Genomic DNA, 20,496 nt, shown 5'->3' with positions numbered 1-20,496 from the left:
AGCGAGTGGAAAGGCCTCTGTTCTGGTCAGGAGCCGTCTCTGTCCGGCCCTGCCACCACCACTGGGTAACCTCCAGTTAGCTGTAAAGTGGGGAAGGTCACCACTTTATATATATAATATATATATATTATATATTATATATATAATATATAATATATATATATTATAGGGGCTGTGGTCTGAACAGCTCCACATTTCAAAACCACTAGACTGTGTGGTCCTGGAGGGCAGGGATGGGTCTTATTTATCTCCGTATCCCTAGCTCATGGCCTGGTTCTCAGCACACAGCTGCAGAGTATAAATGGATGAATGAATCAAACCAACCTAACCAAAAAGTAGGCTGGTGGGGGCGAGGCTAGAAGACAAACTGTGGTAACAAGTCCATGCAGGTGAAGGCTCCCAGGAATAAAACTCTCAGTGCCATACAAGAGGACCTCATTGTTGGCATGCAGCGGTCGCATCTTGGATACCATCCCTCGATTCAGTGGACACACAAACTGGAGGTGCTGCGGGGGAGGCAGTGGAAAGCACATGGAAGGAATTTCCTGGCTCTGGGCCTATTTTCCTGGGGTCGCTGGATTGGATCCTCTTTCAGGCTTCTTCCAACTCTTGACATGCTGGGATTCGGCATTGAGATGTACCCAGTAGTGAGGGCAGCCTTAGGAGAGGCCACAGCTTCTTCTGCACCCTGCCCAGGCCCTCTCTGACTGTCTCCTGTGGGAAGGTGCAGTTGGCTGCACCTCTCTGACATTCTCCTCTTCACATTTTCCCCACTGTTTCCACACATGCTGCCCATCCCAGCCCATCCTGTTCCAGCTGTGTGTTCTTTCCCTATGGTTTGACCTGTCTTGTTTTCAGTAGCTGTAGCTGGGCTCACCTGCCAAGTGACCCTGAGTAAGTGGTGGAGGAGGGATTTGAACCTAAGTCTTTCTAATCCACAGTCTGTTAGAATATAGAAATGTATGTTCAATAGAAATATAATGCAAGCTGCATTAAAAAGGCAAAAAGAAACAGGTGACGTTAATAACATATTAACCCAATATAGCAAAAATATTTCAAAATGCAATCAATAACAAATTCATGAATGAGATATTTCACATTCTTTTTTCTTATTAAATATTTGAAAGCTGGAGTACATTTACATGTTAAGCACATCTCCATTTGGACTGGCCACATTGCAAATACCCAGTGGCCTCTTGTGGGGCTGCCACCTTGGATAGCTCTGGTCTTTGTTCTTGATATTGCTCCTTCCTGCTGAGTCATAGAGTGACTCAGCATAAAAATCAGAGCTGTCCATCTGGGCTTTGCTTCTCTTTGACTTCCTACTGCTCTCAGGGACCAGCCTTTCTCCTTTGGGCTCTTTTGGAGTTGGTGCTCTCTCCCCTTCCCTCTTACCTTCTTACCTGCCCATCCTCCACCTCCTCTCCCCTCACTCCCTCTCTCCCTCTCCTTGTTGTCAGACAAGAAACCTTTAAATAGGTGAGACAAAGGTGACAAATGTTCCTCATTTACATTCAAGTTCTATCTGCTTTTTTGGCCCTGTTGAATGGCACCTCTATCAAAACATCTCATTTGGAAATGTCAGAGTGGCTTTTGATAAGTCATCAGTCACTCTGATGGTGGCTGACAGATGTGGGTAACAGTGTGGTGGTATCTAATATACTGTGGAATGCATCTTTTGCAATTGTGTGGTATTTTATTTATTCAACGTGGCATGAAATCTTTATTGAAGGAAAGAAACTATTAACCCTGCCAGACCAGTCTCTTTAAGGCCTTCTTTTCCTCTTAACTTTCTAGCCTCTTTTTTTTTTTTTTTTTTTAACCTCCTTGGTTCCTTTCCTGGAATCAGAATCTTGCAATCCTGGTCACTGCAGGCCAAGTTCTTGGGCACCCCCTTGCCTACTGCAGCAAAAGTTAAGCCAGCCACACTCGTGGAGGCTCTGCCATCCCTACGGAAAATGGGTAAAAGCTTCTGGGTTGAGACAGAACCCTAGCTTGGAATCCAGTTGCTCTTTCCCTATGGCTGGGCTCATCTTGTCTTTGGTGGCTGTAGCTGGGCTCGCCTGCCAAGTGTCCCTGAGTAAGTGGTGGATGTGGGATTTGAACCTAAGTCTTTCTAATCCACGGTCTGTGTTAGAATATAGAGATCTATGTCCAATAGAAATATAATGCAAGTCCCATTAAAAAGGTAAAAAGAAACAGGTGAAATTAATAACATATTAACCCAATATATCAAAAACATTTCAAAATGCAATCAATAACAAATTCATGAATGAGATATTTCACATTCTTTTTTCATATTGAATCTTTGAAAGCTGGTATACATTGATATGTCCAGCACATCTCAGTTTGGACTGGCCCATGAATCTTGCCTGAGTCCTGACTCCCAGGTTCTCATGAAGGGAGAAAATCCAGCCTTGACAGTGTTTTTCCCTGGATGTAACTGCTCCCTCCTCCCCAACAGCTCCCCCAGCTCTCCCAGAGTCTGCCACAGTAGCTGCTATCTCTGATGCGCTGCACTGCTCCTGGGCTGTACCAACCCTGTTTCCCCAGAATTTCAGCTCAGACAAGAGTAGTTTTTTTTTTTAAGGAACGTTCACTAAAAACTAAAAGAAAAACTACACACACACACACAGCCTACCCCAAGAAAGCATGGAAACAAATCCCGAGTTTTTTCAGGTCATGTATTTCTGATCTAAAATACAGGCAGTCGGGTCCCTAATGAGACGGGCTGGTTCAGTCCAGGCCGCCTGGTCCCCACCCCTTCCCCTAATTCACCTGTGTCTGGAGTCCCCCCTCCCCGTCTTTTCTCACCTTGGAGGTCTTCCTTCCCTGCCACCACTTTTTCCTCCGGTCCTCCTCCCATTCTTTTGGGGTTGAGACTTTGGCCAGGTATTGCAAGTAGCCAAGCATGGTGGGATGACGGGTCTCTAAAGGCCCTGGGTTGTTACTGAGAGAAATCACTGTGCTAACTTAGTGATATGGTTTGGCTCCCTCTCCCCACCCAAATCTCACCTTGAATTGTAATTCCTATAATCCCCACATGTCAAGGGTGGGACCAAGTGGAAGTAATTGAATCATGGGTGTGGCTTCCCCCTTGCCTGTTCTCATGATAATAAGTCTCATGAGATCTGATGGTTTTATAAGCACCTGTCATTTCACCTGCTTGCACTCACTCCGTCCTGCTGCCCTGTGAAGAAGGTTCCTGCTTTTCCTTTTCCTTCTGCCATGATTGTAAGTTTCCTGAGGCCTCCCCAGCCATGCAGAACTGTGAGTTAATTAAACCTCTTTCCTGTATAAATTACCCAGTCTTGGGTATTTCTTCATAGCAGTGTGAAAATGGACTAATACACAGACATTCTGAAGTTTCCTCATCAGTACATGGAGATGGTAACACCTGCCTCAGGGAGTTGCCATGATGATTCCACATGCAATCACACATGTGAGAAAGTGCCTTGTCAACCTAAACCCTACTGTGAAATCATTCTTTTACCCATGTCCAGACACGATGGAGGAAAGGCTGCCCAGTGCCACCTTAGCAACTGACCCAGCCCATTCTCCACCCATTCTTTAAAGAAAGATGCCAACGCACACACATGTTTTAGCATGAGCCTTTACCTGTTCCTGTTTCCTTGGGGTGTTGTTTGTGATTTCTGCAGAAGGCAGCATCTTATAAAGAAAAGAACTGTTACTCTAGGGCCAGACCAACCTGGCTCCAATTTTAGCTCAGTGCAACTTCTTGTATGCCTCTGGGTAAATAAGCCACCTCGGTTTCCCCATCTGTATAATGATTTAAGAATATCAGTCACACAAGAGTTGGACCTATGACACTGTCAATGCTCATGACTATGAATTCCCTTCTTCATCCCCACCCCATCTCACCCTCTCCCTCTCTGTGCAGGTGTAAGATGGAGAAAGTACCTGGATGGTTGGCAAAAGCCTTCTGCCCTGCCCTGTGGCTTGGAGTAGATAGGTGCGGAATCCAGATGGGATGAGCGTATCAGTCCTCTAACCATCAACCTCCCACACAACTAGTCTACACACAGGCCTGCTCCAGCAGGACCCAAGCTAGCCACCCTTGGGGAGGGACTGCCACCTTTACAGGAAACTTCTATTAAGGAGATTCCACTGCCAGCCCTGGGAACCATGTTGTTTGTTCTTTTACCCCAAGCCGCATTTATTGAGCACTGACCATGTGCAGACCCTATGCCAGGTGAGGGGATGCTAGGGATGAAGAAGGCCCAGCCAGCCCCTGCTCTTGAGAAGCTCAGTCTGGGGAGGCAGATGGACTCACCATGGCTCATGGTAAACTAGGGTAGGTGTTGTGGGAGCAAGAGGAGAGAAGAAAGGTGTCACAAAGGGGATGACAATTGAGTTGACACTTGGAGGATAATTATGAGCTCCCTAAGCAGAGAATGGAAGGACATTCCAGAACAACAGGTTTAAAGACCTGAAATCACAAAAGAACAGCCAGCTCCTGTCCAGGGCAGGGGAAAAAGAAGAGGAGGAGAGGATCTGAAGAGGTGGGCAGGGATGGGGCTGTGGAGGGAGCTGCCAGGCCAGCCAAGGGCTCTACCCTTTGAGAAAGGAGAGAAAGTGACCTCCCCCATCACCAGGAGAGAGAGGGAGGGAGGCTGCATGGTACAGATGGAAAGTCCAGATGGCAACTGTGGAATCTCAGGGAAGAGCACTGTGAGGACGGCTTCATGGAGGAGAAGGGGCCAGATGTGAGGATTTGGTAGAATGTGGTCAACAGTGTAGGGGGAATGTGGCTTCTGACCACCATTCCCATTTTACTAAACAGCTGTTCCCCCGGGACTCCCTTTTCTCTGATACTGCAGTGGTGCAGCAGATGGGTAGGGGCATGCATGTCCCCGCCCATGCCTGCTGGGAAAGGGAACCCATTTACTGAGTGCCTATTGCATGCTAGATACTATGTCAGATTCTCTGCGAGCATTATCACATTTAATCCTCACAATAACTCTGTGATATAATACTCTCATATTACAGTATAGAAGCTGACACCCAGAGAGGTTCAGTAATTTGTTCAAGGTCACACTGGTGGGAAGAGGCCAGGGCAGGATTTGAACTCAGGTCTTTCACATCCTAAAGGCTTTGTTCTTTCCACTTTGTGGTGCAGAGCATTTGGTTCCCAGCTTCCTGAGCCTGATCTTCCTCTAGCCCCAGGGTTTCTGGAGGAATTTATATGACATTGTTGCTGCCTTCATCATTAGAAGGCTGTCACCAGGGTGACAGGGAACAGTAGATATGGAGCTGTCACAATGGGAAAAATGAGGCAATGAGGAAGGCACTCCATCACTGCCTCTGGATTAGAGGCGGCCACGGCTCTGCCTGGCACACACACCTTGTCATGATTCTCCCTCAGCTGCACCCCAACCTCATCCTTGCCCCCTCTTCAAATGGGTGGAATCCAGGCCTCAAAATGCACCCCTGAATTCCCAAATATGGAGTCATCTTTGTGGAAAGGGGCCAAACCACCATCTTCAGAACCAAGCAAGGACTAGAACAGCACTTAACATGTTGGGAGGCCACAGACCCCTCTCAGAAGCTGATATAAGCTATGGACCTTCTCGCCGGAAAAATGCACCTGTGCTCACACATTCACACACAAACATGTTTGCATGCAATTTCAGATAATTCCCAGACTCTCTGCAGTCCAACTGAGGACTTCAGATTAAGAAGGCTTTCTCTCTGGAGATGCTGGGGGGAATACATTTACAAAATACATCGTTTCTGATGATGTCTCCTTTTCTGACCCCTTCTCTGCTCCTAAGCGCCTGGAGAAAACAAAGGAAATATAACTCAGATGAAGTAATTGTTTTAGAAGAGTGTGTTGGAAACGCCCTGTGTGGAGAGGTTGAAGCACTGGCCATAATGAGAGCTTTGGGTTGTCTGTCTGTTTAAATGGCTCAGGGTTCTTCATGTCCATCATGGTGTGGGTGGGCTGTCCGACAGTCAGGATTTGGCTCCATGTCTGAAAATCAGTCTATCAGGCTCTGAGCCCCTCAGGATGCTGGCTTGTGAAACACTTAGGTGCTCCACCTTCCAGGGGATGGGCTGGAAAATGCTTTGTAGAAGAGCCCGTTGCTCCAAGACCCCTGAGGTCCTCCTCCCTCTCACCCTCAACTACCTCTGCAGGTTCCTGTTCCTCCCTGGCAGGAAGCACGTGTGCTCTTAATAGAGCTGCCTAATCACTTGTTTAAACTAGACATTGTGGGGGTAATGACTCCTGGCTGGGACCAGAGAAAGCCATCAGCTATCCTCTGTAGGGACGAGTCCTGCTGGACATGGTCCCTGCTGGCTGCAGAGGCTGGGGCAGTCCTTCCTGAGGCAGAGCCAGCTGTGTGGTGGGGCATAGAGGATGGATTGGGGACTGTTTGAAAGTTTGGCAAAGAGAGCTGGCAGCTCTTTCCCTCCCTTGCCTACCCTGCTACTCCTGGTCACAGGATGGACCCAAATGTGAGGGCTGATGGGAGTGCAGAGCCAGGAGACAGGGTGCCTGGGGTCGTTTCACCCCTCTGCTAGTGGCACTCAAAGGATAGCTCCTGGCACAGGTCAGTCCCACGTACACCTGCACCTGTCTTCCAGCTGGAGAAGACAGAAAATCTGGCAATACCTAAGGCTTCCCAGTCCCAGGGGTGTGACTATAAAGCCAGTAGATTCGCTGTTTGCCCAAAGTTTTGAGGTCTGGGGAGAGAGGTGCTAGAGAAATATAAGTTACAGCCATGTTAATTATTATTATTTTTATCATTATTACAGGAGAGAATGTTCCCCCTGTTAATTCCCTGGGAAAATGGCTGTGAAAATGAGCTGGCACCATCCAGGCCTTGTGCCCAGGAGAGCAAGAGCACTGGCTAATACAGCCTCCAAATCTGCTCCCCTCCAAGCTGCTTTACCTGGTCTGCCACTGCACCCCTCTGCCTGCCACCTCCCCTAATACACATGTGCACTCATGCACACAGATACACAACACACACACACTTACACACCTGCAGCCCTGGCTGCAGATGGGAGGGTGCATAGCTCCTGCAGCATTAGAGAGTGGATTTGGCCCTTGTTCCTACCTCACTGGGAGAAAACTGACTGAGCTATAGTAGAACCATGTGAAGGGGTGGGGGAAGACCTGTGCTTTAGTTGTTCTGGAGTTTTCCGCTTACAAACACTTTCACATGCATCATCCTGTAGGCTCCCTCACAGCCAGGTAGTTGGTGTGGTGGTGAAAAGTGAGAGCTTCAGCATCACACAGCACTGGACTTACATTGTGGCTTCTGTTAATACATGTACTAGCTGTGTGACCTTGGGTCAGTTGCTTAACTTCTCTGAGCCTCCATTTCACCATCAGTAAATGTAATATTACTCTCGTAGGGTTGTTGTGTGGATTAAAATTTTTTTAAAGCTTTGTGAAAGGCCCGACACATAGTTAGCATTTGATAAATGGTGCCTATTAAAATTCAAGGCAGATATTTTTATCCCCATTTTATAGATGAAAAGAAACTGGAGTCAGTGAGATTGTCCTATAGCTGGTGTCAACCTAAATAATGAACAGAGAGGCTCTGCAAAAGAAGAAGATATTTATTTGGGAATAGAGCATTGCACTGGGAATCCGCATGCCATAGTAAACTACATGTGTGTATTCAGGAAGGTAAAATAAGACAAAGATTTTTAAAAGAAAAGATGAGGAGGATTACATAATTGTTTTGAAAATAATTATCCTTGGCTACAAAGATCAATAACAAGGGTGACACCAGTCTGAGGTTGGATAGCTAGCTGTGGACAGATGTCCTTGCAGAAATATTTTTTGTGTAAGGTTTCAATGGTCTTTGTGCAATATTATGGCTTTTGCAATCTTTTTGATAGTTTTTGTTATCAGGCATCCAAGCATGAGAACTCTCTTCATGGCCTTCCCTGGGTCTATTTGTCATGGTGTTTTTTTTTTCTTTCTTTCTTTTTCTTTTTTAACCCTGGTAAGTGCTAGAGCTGTTATTAGAACTCCTGGATTTAGATTCAGATTAACTGTCTTAATGCCAAACCCTCAAATGCCGCTGTTTTCCTGGGAGACTTGGACGGTAATGGTGTGGAACTGTGTGGTCTTGAGTTAGCCTTTTGGCTTCCCCTGCAGCCAGCTCTGTCCTCCCTAGCCTGCTCCACACATCCATCCATCTGGAGGCTTCTGAAGGTGTCACCTCATGGCTGCTCAGTCTCTGCCAGGTGGGGCAAGGGAGTGGAGATGGGTAGAGGAGACCCCAGAACCCCGTGGAAACTTCAGGGCCTCATGGGGTCAGAAAAGATGGTGATGGATGGAAAGCAAGCATGGGGAATGGGTAGAGAAGAGACAGAAGAGTCAAGAAAAGAGGTGGAGAAGGGAGAGAGGAGCCAGGCCTCACAGTCTCCTCGGAAGGAACTGCATAGCCTGTTCCATAGACTCCACTTGCTACAGCCCCTGAACGCTCTTCCAGGAGGAGAAGTCCCACTTTCAGAAACCTGTTTCTTCTATCTGATAATAATGCATCCTTATGTTTGGTGGCCACTATGGTCTGAATGTTTGTGTCTCCCCAAAGTTTCTATGTTGAATCTTAACCCCTCAGTGTGATGGTGTTACAAGGCAGGGCCTTCAGGAGGTAAGCTCATGAGGGTGGAGCCCACCTGAGCGGGATTAGTGTCCTTATCAAAGAGACCCCAGAGAGCTCCCTCTCCCTTCTTGCCATGTGAGGACACAATGAGAAGATGGCCCTCCATCCATCAACCAGGAAGCAGGCCTTCACCAGACACCAAATATGCCAGCTCCTTGATCTTGGACTTCTCAGCCTCCAGAACCGTGAACAATAAATTTTTGTTGTTTATAAACTACCTGGTTTATAATATTTTGTTATAGCCGCCCAAATGGACTAAGACCATGGCACATCCAGCTATTTAATTTACTTTTCAAATATGATGTGATTGTGAATTTATGGTATATGAATTATATTTCAAAGCTGTTGTTTATATATAATTATATAATATATACACATATGTATGTACGTGTGTAAAATCGTAATATGATTTGTTAAGAGCATGGATTCTTGCTTCTTACTAACTGTATGATCTTGGGCAGGAGGAGGCTTAACTTCTTTTAACCTCAGTTTTCTCATCGGCACAATGGGGATAATAATATAATAGAGTTTTATGAGGATTAAAAGAGATAGTGAATGGTAAGGGCCTGGCAGAGAGTAAGCCCTTAATGAAATTAGCTAATTTTATGACATCTATTTTAGCTATACAAGGCATATGTTGTTAACTAAATTGTATTTATTTATTTATTTACTTGCTTACTTTAGAGACAGTGCCATCTGTCACCCAAGCCTGGAGTGCAATGGTGCATTCTTAGCTCACTGCAGCCTCACCTCCTGGGCTCAAGCAATCTTCCTGCCTTAGCCTCTCAAGTAGCCAGGACTACAGGTGTGCACCACCACAACAGGCTAATTAAAAAAAAAAAAAAGTTGTTATAGAGATGGGGTCTCACTATGTTGCCCAGGCTGGTCTTGAACTCCTGGCCTCAAGAGATCCTACCAACTCGGCCTCCCAAAGTGCTGGGATTACAGGAATGAGCCACCATGCCCGGCCACTACTCCCATTTTAGAATTGAGGAAACTGAGCCCAGGAGGATGTTCCTCTGTACATGTCTGGAGGGCAGCACCTTGTCTTATTCATCTCTGTGATCCTGTGCACAGGATTGGGCTCAATGAATCTTTGTAGAGTAAAAGACGTGTCACCCCTTGCTCAGTGGAGACCTGGCACTGGAATGCACAGCTCTGGGCTCCTAAGCCTGGGTTCTCTCCATCAAGCCAGGCTGACCAGCTAAGGAGGTTGAGCGGGCCCTTATGGCCAGGAGCCTCCTGGAGGCCTGTGGCCCTCTCCAGAGCTACCCAGGGGGCCGTGCCACCACTTGCAAACAGGGGAAGGACTTCCAAAGGTGGGAGCTGAGGCTGCCCTGCCAGGGGATGGCCATCTCAGGGCAGGGTCATTCAGCAGGCTTACGGAGCCCAACAACCCTTCCCCAGCCTGAGAGCAGGAGCCTGGGGGTGGCGTCCCACTAGCCAGGCAGATAGATAGCTTCTTCGGTCTGGGATTTCACTGAGAGCCCTAAAGCCCTGAAGCCCTGCTTCACTTAGCACAGATTAGGCATCATGGGGCCCTAAAGATCTCCACATGACCTCTTGGCAAGTCTAGGATTGCTTCCTCGCTATGTACTACTTAGAAGACCTTGGGCAAGTTACTTCACCTTTGTAGGCCTCAGTTTCCTTGCCTGTAAAATAGGGGTGCCAGTTGTTCTGCCTCCAACGGTGTGGGGGAATTCAATGAAATGGTGCACAAAAGTGCAGAGCTGAGTCCTGTTGTGAACACTAAAGCAGGTCGGAGGCCTGGCCCCAGATCACCACGACAGCGCTCGGGCTCTGCGAACAGTAATGCGTGAGATGAGCGCTGGTGATTATATTCCCCAGGCCTCTGCCTGCAGGCGTCATGCCAAGGCCTGATGCTCGGGGTAGGGGAGGTGGGGAGGAGAGCAGGCAATCACTGTTGGGGTCCCCCTACACTCAGTGAATGCTTTCACAAAGCAGGAGGGAGACCAGAAGAAAAGCAAGGAAAGGAAAAGAAAACCCTAGCACATTCTCCTCTGTCCTCCCCCAGCTCCGCAGCTCCTGGGGGAACTGAGCTGCATAATACAATGGGATTTAATAAAATGCCTTTAACTCACAAAGTTTGTCTGCTGCCAGCTTCTTAATTAAATTGCCTAATGCTGCTTTGCGATGGCAGCACAAACTCCTGTGTTTAAAGAGCACGGTGTTGCCATGGCACTCCCCCACAGGGTGAGCGGGGTGTGGAGGAGCATACAGATGAGGCCCGGGGGTCGGGGCCTTCCCGCAGAGTCCTCTCTACCACCCTCTCAGTGACTGCCCCCAGACACACACACACACACACACACACACACACACACACACACACACACGTCACATGCTGCAGTAGGCAGAGTCTGGTCTGGGAAAGGATTTAATCCTTGCTAAGAATGCTGAGCTGTGTTTTAGAACTGGGAGACTCAGGAGCATCTGCACAGAGCAGAGCTGGTCAGCTGGTCTGGCTGTGGACAGTGGGCGTCAGGCACAGCCCTTGGCACTCAGGGCAGCCCTGTGGGGCCTGGGGCAGCCAAGCGTCTCCCCAAGCCGCTCCCTCTGGCTGCCAGCAGCCACTACCCTCTCCCCAGTACACTGTACAATTACTCTCGTCTATATGTGCCCTGGCTTGAGAAGGGCGGGGAAGCATTGGGCTAGATCTGACTGCTTTGATGAGAAAGTAGGAATGTTCTTTCACATGTGGACAGTAGAGGAAAGAGAAGCTCATTTGCTTTATGGATTTTTCCTTCAGAAGTAATAGTTCTCAGTCCTGGCTTCACATTCAAACCATTTGGGGATTTTCCCCCCAATACTTTATTATGAAAAATTCCAACATACAGCAAAGTCAAGGGAATTTTGCAGTGAGCAATCATCTACCCGCCACCTAGACTCTACCATTAACCTTTTTATTAGACATGCCTTATCACATCTCTCTCCATCTATCCATTCCTCTATCAATCTATCTTAATTTTGGTGCATTTCAAAGTAAATTACAGACATCAGTACACTTTTCCCTAAATATTTCAGTATCAACAACTATGGGGTTCAATTTTTGCTTACAATGTTTTTTTTTAAATATGAAATTTACAAAGAAATCCTGGGAAGTTTTTTTTAACAACATGTGTGGATCCTATACCTCAGAGATTGATTTAATTGGTCTAGAGTGGGAAGTAGTCATCAACATATTTTATTTTATTTATTCTAAAAGACAGAGTCACTCTCTGTCTCCCAGGCTGGAGTGCAGTCGTGCGATCATGGCTTACTGCAGCCTTGACCTCCTGGGCTCAAGGAATCCTCCTATCTCAGCCTCCTGAATAGCTAGGACTACAGGCATGCACCTTGTAGCCCACTGCCCACAGAAAGACCAGTTGGCCCGCTCTGCTGTGTGCAGATGCCCCTAAGTCTTTCAGATCACTATGTTGCCCAGGCTGGTCTCAAACTCCTGGGCTCAAGCAATCCTCCTGCCTTGGCCTTCCAAAGTGTTAGGATTACAGGTATGAGCCTGGCCAGCATTCGTATATTTTAAAAGATCCCCGTGTAATTCTATGGTGCAGCCAGAGTTGAAGAACGGAGATAACAGGATGCAAATGATTGTCATTTGTATGTCCATGGTCATCCTTCTTTGAGTGTGCCCCTCTGTGTGCATGTGAATCCACTTATTTTCATGTTAGCATCATTGGGGGTCTCATTATTCAATGTGTATTTCCCAATTACAGAAGCTGCGTCTGTTTCAGGTTCTGTACACATCACAGCAATGAGGCCATATGCATGTTCTGATGGTGATCAGGGTAGCTATGATGACCAGGACTGTGACAGTGGCTGGAGGAGAAAGATGATGCTCGTGGAAGGTGTTAAGTGAGTGTGGTCATGGCAGCGAGCAGGGGATTCATACGGCAAAGATGGGGCTGGTGACATTAACAGAGATGGCCAGCTGCAGGTGGGCGGACCGTAGTGATGGTGGAGGTAAATCTCACGATGGCGTTGTGATAATGAGATGGTCATCCTGGTGATGCTGCTGCCATTGCCTGTCCCTGTGAGGGCGATGTGCCAACAGATGCTCATTCTGTGCAGTGATACTTGTCTGGAAAGAATGTTGGTTGTCACATGGCAGGAAGGTTGGTCCTTCCATTTGGAATTCTCACTGCTGCAAGGTACAGCTCCTTCCAAAATTCTGAGACCACCTGAGAACATTCTACCCCTGCAGCTAAGGAAGAGGCTCAGCACAGCAGCAGCAGCTCCTTGCTCAGCTGCCCTTTTCCACTGCACTTTAAGACAGAGCTCTGGTGTTAAGTACGAGTGGGTCATTAGGAACATTTATTTAAGATGAACAGTTCTGGGAGCCAGCCGGACTTGGGATGCCAGCCATCTCGTGATCGATAGAGATTATATTTGCTGCCTGCATGGTTTCCTGTTCCCTTCATGCCTGGTACACTCAAGAGAGGACTGGACAACTGCTGTGGTTCTCTCTCGCTTAACCCCTGCAGCAAGGAACAGAGGTGAGCAAGGCTCCAGAGTAGTCCTGACCTCTCTCCACGAGCTGGGATGACACCCTCTCTGAATTGCAGTGGGCTGCGGAGAGAGGTTTAAGAATGAGAACAAGGTTGGAGCCAAGACACATTACATTTAAAATATTTATATATTAATATTTACTTATATGTAAATATATATAAGCCCAGAGAATAATGCTGGAAAATACCTTTAAAATAATATTGTTCAACGCTTTTATTTTACAGATGAGAAAACTAGGGTTCGGTAGTCAGCAAATAAGATCATTGTTGAGAACAACAAAAACACCTTTTATGCATATATCTCTAACAAAACAGAGTGAACTCACACCTGTGATCTGATCGGATCTTTAGAATGGTCCTGTGAGTAGGCAGGAAACTTCCTGCCCACCTGAACAATGGCTCCTGAATCCCTTCCCAGATTTTTCCCACTATGCAGTGAGCCTAGGTCACATCTGTATAGTACTTCTCAGTTCACCATGCATATTTCACACTCATAGTTTCATTTTAGCTGTACATCTCTGTAAAAAAGAGATGGTACTAGTCTTATTCCCATTTTTCAGTAGAGAAAACTGAGGCTCATAGAGATAAAGCATCTTGCCCAAACTTGCACAATTAGAAAGCAGCAGAGTGGGAACTAGAACTCAGGGTGCCTATGTTACTGGGATGGCTTGAAACAACATAAATGTATTGTCTTGCAGATTTGGAGGCTGGAAGTTCAAAGTCAAGGTGTCAGCAGGACCATCCTCGCTCTGAAACCTGTAGAGGAGGATTCTTTCTTGCCTCTTCCTGCTTTCTGGTGGTGGCCATCAATTGGTGGTGTTCCTTGGCTCACAGCTGCAGCACTTCCATCTGTCTCCATGGCACATGGCACCTTCCTGTGTGCCTCTGTCTTCACATGGCTTTTTTTTTTTTTCTTATAAGGATACCAGTCATATTGAATTAGGGCCTTCCATAATAGCCTCATCATCAGGTGATTACATCTTCAGACACTATTTCCAAATAAGGTCATCTTTACTGGTACTGGGGGTTAGGACTTCAATATATCTTTCTGAGGAACACACTTCAACCCATAACAGTCCCTGACTTCCAAGCCAAGGGCCTTTTACAACATGCTGTTTGCACAGTGGGCTCCATCCCATTCGTTCTCTCCTCCACATCTTCTATTCCCAAGGACCAGGTGCTTCCCTCCCCTGCAATTCAGGATGTAGGGCTGGCTGAGAGCACTTTTCATTTTCTGCTCTTCCCAAATTATTACAAGCTACTAAAGTAAAATCAAGAAATATTGGTGGGCTTTTTGTCTTTTTTATTCCCAGACAGTAAAAATCATTAAGGCTTGCTCTTAATTAGTTTAATTTCAAAGCTTCTAAATATTGATTTAACCTACACTCTTTTGTACTTGCCGCAGTCATTGAATTATGCCTGTTATTGATCACAGATGGAAGCATTTCCTTCCACAGGCTTGGAGGCCCTGGGAGCCGCTGCTCCCACAGCGGGTGCACTGGGCTCAGAAGGCATGGATGGGTGTGGAGGAGAGGAAGCCTCTGCCAGATTGGAAAGGGCCTTCTCTTGAAGAAGGGCTGCTGAGCTTAGGCCAGGGGCCAGTTTCTTTCTCTTGGCTTGGCCCAGGCCCAACGGAGCTTGAATAAGTCAACTGGAAATCTCCTCATTCTATTCCAGGCTTGAGGAAGTGGAAGGAGAGCTGGGCAGCGGGGGCTGGAGGAGGGTGATGTGGGGTTGGGGTTTAGAGCACAGGTGTTAGGGCCAGCCAGAAGCAAGTTTGAGTCCTGGCTTTACCAACTGAATGTTCCGGGCTGGGTACCTTCCCTCTCACATCTGAGAAGTGGGGCTGGTAATTTCCACATCACAGTGTTACTGTGAGCATTCAACACAATCCCTCTGGTGAGGCACCTAGCCCAAGGCCTGGCTACTAACCAGTGCTCAGTCAATGACTACCATTAGCATCATTGCCCTCTCACTGGAAAAATAAAGACTGGACTTGGAAGCATACTGTATCTTCTAGCCTCAGCCTCGTTACTTGTTTAGGTGTGAACTTGGACAAGTCACTTATCTTCTTTCCACTAAAATGAGGATAATGGCCCCTTTGACTTCAGAGGGCTACCGTGAGAATCACATACATTGTAGTCCATTTGTGCTGCTCTAACAGAATACCACAGAATGGGTAATTCATAAAGAACAGAAATTTATTTCTTACAGTTCTGGAGGCTGGGAAGTCCAAGACAAAGTGCCAGCATCTGGTGAGGGCTACTCTCTGCTTTCAAGATGGTGCCTCAAATGCTGCGTCCTCATATGGCAGAAGGTACAGACAAAAAAAAAATTCTCTCTGTCAAGCCTTTTTACAATAGTAATTTATTTCTTCATGACCTAAACACATCCAAAAAGGCCCCACCTCCCAACACTGTTGCACTGGGGAATAAGTTTCCAGTACATGGATTTTGTGGGATATATTCAGACCATAGCAACATAGGATTGTGAATACAGAAGAATTTTTTTTTTTGAGACAGAGTCTCACTCTGTCACCCACGTTGGAATGCAGTGGCACGATCTCAGCTCACTGCAACCTCCACCCCCCGGGTTCAAGTGATTCTCTTGCCTTAGCCTCCTGAGAAGCTGGGATTACAGGTGCATGCCACCAGGCCCACTAATTTTTGTATTTTTAGTAGAGTCGGGGTTTCACCTTGTTGCCAGGCTGGTCTCAAACTCCTAACCTCAAGTGATCTGCCCACCTTGGCCTCCCAAAGTGCTGGGATTTAGGTGTGAGCCACCACACCCGGCCAATATGGAATAATTTTCATTGCAAGGTGCATTTGATCTGAACGACCTATTATTATTGATGGCTGTTGTAGCTATTGCCTTTTGTTTGTTTGGGTTTGAGTTTGCTTTTATTGTTAGAGACAGGGTCTTGCTCTGTTGCCCAGGCTGTAGTACAGTTGTGTAGTCATAGCTGACTGCAACCTTGAACTCCTGGGCTCAAGCGATCTTCTCACCCCAGCCTCCCCGGTAGCTAGAACTACAGGTATGAGCCACCACACCCACATAAGTGTTTTGTGTGTGTGTGTGTGTGTGTGTGTGTGTGTTGTTTTTTTGGAAGAGGCAGGGTTTCACTGTGTCGGCCAGGCTGGTCTCAAACTCCTGGACTCAAATGAGCCTCCCTTGGCCTCCCAAAGCACTGAGATCACAGGCGTGAGCCCCTGCACCCAGCTGGTTACTGCCTTATATGCCTCCTTTGGTTGGCCTCTGCCTGGCTATTGTGTCCAGACCATTCTGCCTCTGGCGTGCTGCTCCGCCGTCTTCATCACGTCACCCACACTCTCAGGCCCCAAGGGGAGCCACTCACTGCTTGGAACTCACCTCATATGTTTGAATCTCGGGACCTTTGCTCCTAGTGCCTCCTATCTGTGCATTACTGGCCTGTGGATTCCAGCAACACTACCCCTGTGGATTTTCCAGTGGCTTTATTGAAGTATAATTTGCATACCATCAAATTCAGCCATTTTTAGTGTACAGTGATTTTTAGTAAATTCCTCTGAATGTTTGTCTAACTTCCTATACAAGGTAGAATCATGCTGTCTTCCCTAGCTTGTGCCCTGCTGCCCTTGCTGTGTGACAGCTTTTATCATCCTCTAGTGGACTGGTTTGGTTTTCTTTCTAACCTGTGAATCCCCACCTGCCCTCCCCCATAACTTTGTATTTGCAGCCCTCACATACTTACAGTGCCTGGGATAAGGTCAGGGCTCTAGTTCATGCTCAATGGATAAGAGTTCCCTTGTGGCCAGGACAGAGGAGGTGAGGGAAGTCTTGAATACCCACCCTAATCTGTCAGCGTATAAGCAGCTCATCATATACACATGTATATATATATATTAGATTGAACACTCTAGGCGTCACTCTTCTTGGTTTGTAGAATTCTAATCTGAGCTGGAGAGGAGGTTAGAGATTAGCTAGCCAGCAATCCTCAAACTTCAGCGTACATCAGAACCACCTGCACAGCTTGTTCAAACACAGGTGACTAGGGCCAACCCTCAGGGTTTCTGATTCTGGAGGTCTTGGGTGGGCCAAGGAACCGGCATTTCTAGCAAGTTTCCAGGTGATGTGAATTCTACTGGTCCATGGACTACAGTATGAGAACCGCTGCTCTAGCCCAACCCCCTCATTTTGCAGATGAGAAACCCAAGGCCTAGAGAAGGAAGAAGACACCATCCAAAGTCTGTCCCCAAGCCGGGAGTAGAGCCAGCCCTGTCCCATGCTGCGTCTACCAGCTCTGCTTCCCCCATCTGGCTTTGGAGATGAGTGAGGGGTGGAAGGCAGGAAGCAGTCTCTGAGAAACACTGTCCACTGGCCTGCCCTGGCAAGGCGGGGTGCAGAGGACTGCCCAGGGAGAGGTCTGTGGGACTGAGGAGGGGCACAGGAGAAGGCCTGGGAGAGGGAATGTCCAGGGCATTGGAGGAGGTGGCCAGGATGGCAAGCCATTGTCTTGCGGTTAGTGGGAAGGAAAGACAAACCCGCCTCGGGGCCTCAGCTGCAGCCATTTATCTCCAGGCTTCCTGGACAGCTGACAGAGGGAGCAGGCAGCGCCCCCGAGACCAGGACTCCTTCCACGGCTTGATTTATCTAGAGCTTCGTCTGGCAAACCTGCTGATGAAATGAGTCTCCTTTTCTCTCCGCCTCATCAATTTTCATTCTGATTTCATTTTCCTTTTCCGTTAGAAGGGGCTTGGCCTTTCTCCATGTTTAACTGGGCTGCTCCCCATTCTCTGCCTCCCTTTCTCCTCAGCCACCAGAGCCCAGCCCCTCTGACCAGGTCTCACTCACCCCCACCTGACCCTGCCCTGAGGGTCCTTTCCTCAGTACCTCTGACACTTGGAGGCAGGAAACCCAAACCTCCTTAACTAAGGCCTCATTCACCTCGAAAGCAGTGGTGCTTCCCTGTATTCATCCAGGGCCATAAAGCCACTGTCCCTGTCCTCAAGCAGCTCGCAGTCTGAGAGAGAGAAGATGAGCGTCATATTTGATGTGAATTTTTTTTATTTCAACTTTTATTTTATGTACAGGGGGATCCATGTGCAGATTTGTTACTCAGGAATATTGCGTGACGCTGGGGTTTGGAGTATGGCTCCTGTCACCCTGGTAGTGAGCATATACCTGATACGTAGGTTTTTAACCCCCCACACACACACGCTGTAGTAGTCCTCAGTGTCTGCTGGTCCTATATTTATGTCCATATGTGCTCAATACTTAACTCCCACTTATAGATGAGAAGATGTGGTATTTGGTTTTCTGTTCCTGCGTGAATTTGCTTAGGACAATGGCCTCCAGCTCCACCTACGCTGCTGCAAAGGCCATGTTCTTTTGATGCCTGTGTAGTATTCCATGGTGCATATATTAGTTTGTTTTCACACTGCTGATAAAGACATACCTGAGACTGGGAAGAAAAAGAGGTTTAATTGGACTTATAGGTCCACATGACTGGGGAGGCCTCAGAATCATGGCAGGAGGTGAAAGGCACTTCTTACATGGTGGCGGCAAGAGAAAATGAGGAAGATGCAAAAGCAGAAACCCCTGATAAAACCATCAGATCTTGTGACACTTATTCCCACGAGAACAGTATGGGGGAAACTGCCCCCATGATTCAAATTATCTCCCACGGGTCCCTCCCACAACATGTGGGAATTATGGGGGTACAGTTCAAGAGGAGATTTGGGTGGGCACACAGCCAAATCATGTCAGTGTATACATAGCACATTTTCTTTGCGGATGTGGATTCTTGAGGGTGGAGGAAGGAGCAAGGGACTGATTATTTTGAGTTGGTGGTGGAGCCTGGTCGTCAGGGAAGACCACACAGGGGTACAGCATAAACTGTGACTTCAGAGATGGAAAGGAATTCCCCAGATACACAGGTGAGGAAGGGGACTTGTGGGCAAGGTCCCTGCATGTGCGAAGGCATGGGACAGGAGAGACTATCGCTTGTATTGCTCTTGAGTCTTCCTTCCCCTTCCCCCGTGCCCTTGCCTCTGTTCCAGGGATCCACTGGGGCTAAAGGGATGTCTTGGGGCCCAGACTGCTGGAGGAGCCATGCCGCAGGGTCTGTTCAGCACCCCGACCTGGCTCCTGATGCAGAGAGGTGGAGAAGCTCATGGGTCAGCACTGGGCTTGGCTGCCCATCTGAGGCTTGCAACTGTGGCCAGCGTGGAACGTCTATGGGAAGCCATCAGCTGGGACATTTAGAATTCTTCTGGTAGGGGAGGGGCACTCTCGACCCTTCTGGAGAGCATGTGGGGAAGCAGAGAAGCTGCTCCCCTAAGCCAGGAGGAGCTGGTGCTGAGTTGTTTATTGGGTGAGCGTTGTGTCCAACACCAGTGATCTTTAAATGAACTGAGTCCTAGAGCCGTCCTGACGACTAGAACTAGGATCCCGGTTGGAGACTGCAGGGAGTGCTTATAGTTGACATCAGACAGGGCAGCTCTGTTAGGAAGGAGTGTCACCTGCACTGGGAAGGTTCCAAGGAAGAGGCTGCCCACCTAAGAGACTGAGTACCCTGATAGGCCAGCCTGATGCTGGCCTAGTACAAAGGTGGTCTTGAAGCCCTGCCAGGGAAATGTGCCTCTAAGAAATCAAAGTGGATAAAAAGGGCAGGAAACTCTAATGAGCACCAGGCACTCTCTAGACATCTTTTTCAGATTCCCCCTCGCTATGAGGCAGGTCTGTCTCCATCTTGCAGATGAGAATCTCAGTGAGGAGGTTCAGGATCACACAGCCAGCATAGGACTCTGGTGCCACACTGTCTCTAAAGCCCGCCGTTCAACCACTCGCCTACGCTCTCAGAGAGGTCGGTGGAACCTGCGGGATTTCTGGAAGGGGAGCCGGAAAGAGCTTCAGAAGGGTGAAGACTGTCATAGGAGCATGGCAAATCCAGAGGCAAGAACTTGAGTCAGAGAAGAATGCCCTCTTCACCTGGGGGCCAGTGACCAAGGAAGGGCTGAAGAGGCCATGCCTGTAGTGACCCGGGTATTGCCCAGGGAACACAGGCTCTGGGATGATGCTTGTCTCCTTCCTGTCAGGAAGGAAGGAGGCAGAGGGTCTGAGCCCAGATACTGCCCACCCCATAGGCAATGGAGCCACCTGAGCTCTGAGACAGCCAGCCCCCTCCCCACTTGCCTTGCCTGCCTTGCCTTTATCTTCTTCCCTCCCTCCCTCTTTCTTTCCTTCTCCTGATATTCTCTGAGCTACCACTGTGTCTAGACTGTTGGAAGAACTGGCAACTTGGAGTACAGTTCCTGCCTCAGAGGAGCTCACAGTCTGGTCGG

General features: G+C 47.9%; 1 protein-coding gene across 4 annotated transcripts in view; it reads left to right on the top strand.

Moving 5' to 3' along the window:
* The window catches only part of LRRN2 (leucine rich repeat neuronal 2), a 67,950-nt gene that overhangs the window by 36,824 nt on the left and 10,630 nt on the right, over window positions 1-20,496 (top strand). For 2 of the 4 annotated variants that reach the window (XM_074033893.1, XM_074033899.1), the window contains one exon: window positions 15,389-15,491. The exons of the other annotated variants lie outside the window; for them this stretch is intronic. The gene's annotated coding sequence lies outside the window, so the exon portion shown is untranslated. The remainder of the gene's footprint in view (window positions 1-15,388; window positions 15,492-20,496) is intronic. 4 annotated transcript variants of the gene reach the window in all.

The sequence above is a fragment of the Macaca fascicularis genome, chromosome 1, assembly GCF_037993035.2.
Source record: "Macaca fascicularis isolate 582-1 chromosome 1, T2T-MFA8v1.1".
Lineage (NCBI taxonomy): Eukaryota > Metazoa > Chordata > Mammalia > Primates > Cercopithecidae > Macaca > Macaca fascicularis.
Note: the sequence above shows the minus strand (reverse complement) of the source record. Positions and strands in the feature narration are given on the sequence as shown.